The sequence below is a fragment of the Austrofundulus limnaeus genome, unplaced genomic scaffold (assembly GCF_001266775.1).
Source record: "Austrofundulus limnaeus strain Quisiro unplaced genomic scaffold, Austrofundulus_limnaeus-1.0 Scaffold1952, whole genome shotgun sequence".
Lineage (NCBI taxonomy): Eukaryota > Metazoa > Chordata > Actinopteri > Cyprinodontiformes > Rivulidae > Austrofundulus > Austrofundulus limnaeus.
This window is the reverse complement of record NW_013954354.1, coordinates 20382-22042: the sequence shown is the minus strand read 5'-3', so window position 1 is coordinate 22042 and position 1661 is coordinate 20382.

Below are 1661 nucleotides of genomic sequence, written 5' to 3'. Positions count from 1 at the left end.
GTTCTGAAGGCAAAAGGGGGTCCAACCCGTTACTAGCGTGGTGTACCTAATAAAGTGGCCGGTGAGTGTATGTATGGGTATGTGTGTATTTTAATATATGCCTTCTATGTATTTATCCATTTATTTTTCAGGTGAGCAGACAGATGTGATGTTGGGTGTGTGGTCCTGTGTTTTGTTGGTGTATATTTAATATAATCCTAATCGCTATTTCAGTCTTTCTATCTTTCTAATTACTTCTCTCTCTGTTTTTCTCTCTCTCTATAAAAAAAATAAAATAAAATCTGAACCCTGCAGGTGCGTCAAAGACAGAACAGGTGGGAGGCGTGGCTGAAATGTTCTGACTGAAACAGGCGTCAGGGTTAAGTCTGCCAACAAAAACAAACTTTGAGAGAAACCGCTCAGGTCACGGTTACTGAAAACCTCAAGGATTCCCACACCGATTTTATTTAAAGTTAAACAAAGTGAACATTTCTAACGAGAGCAGAAACATTCTGTTGTTAGTTACATTTTATACAACATYTCAGCTTTTATTAAAGCTTGTTTAGAAGACCAAGAGGTCAAAGAGGAACAGGTTTTACCTGGGGGTTTCAAAATACAGGTCACCGAGACCCTTCAGAATAAGAGTCTGTGTCATCGTTTATTGTTACATAAATCAATTTAAATTCATTTAAAAGTTAATTTTTATTGTCAGTAGCTGTGTTTGTCTCTTGTGCTTTAGTGTTTATCTACTTTATTTTAAAGAAACTGATATTTTGTATTACATGTTTGATTGTCTTCAGCTCTTTTCTTTGAAAAGTTGTAAATCTTCACCTCTTGTGTTTTCAGTTCTGAGAAAGGATGGATCAGGACAGGCTCTGTTTTTACCGAGGAACAAAACGTCCTCCGTCTTCTCGTCTTTATGTAATGAGGGATGAGTTTTGACAGACCTGCAGGACTGCTTTGTCTTTGGGAATTCACCGATTGATCACGTAAGACACATGGAGGCAGTTTGGAAGCCAAACRCTTTGATTTTGACTTTAAACTGTTTCGTAAGTCGTGAAACTTCAGAACTTTATTTAACCAGAGGGAAGAGGTGTAAAAAACTATTTAACCTTTACAAACATTCAGTTCAGGAGAAAGGACTCAGCACTGCGGGTCAGACCCTCATAACCTGCAGCCAAATGAACAGAAAATATAAAAGTAGTGTTTTAAACCTATCAAAATATAAAACTAAAACTAATGAACCTGACCCAATGTTCAGAAAAAAAAACATTTTACATGTTGGAAACTTTTAATGATTAAAACCGTATTTGAACTTGTGATTTTAGGTCTTAAAGGTAAAGAAGGGTTTTAGTGTGAACTTTTCACTTCACAGGATGTTTTAACTTCAGGTAAATATTTAGAATTCCTTCTTCGCATTTCATGAAAAACTTCACGTCACAAGTTTGTCTTTTTTTAAAGATAATAGCATTTTTCAGAAAAGTGTYGTCACTTTGGAACAACTTGTTTTTCTGTTGAGTCACCTGACCCACRCAGCTTCTGTAAATCATTACCCCGCCCCCCCTCGCCTTAAAGGCAGAGGAAGAACAAGGTTTGTGTTTCTTCATCAGCCGTGGCTTGAATCATAAAACTATAAAGTTACTGACGACTCAGTGTTTCCTTAATGATGACAAAATGAACCA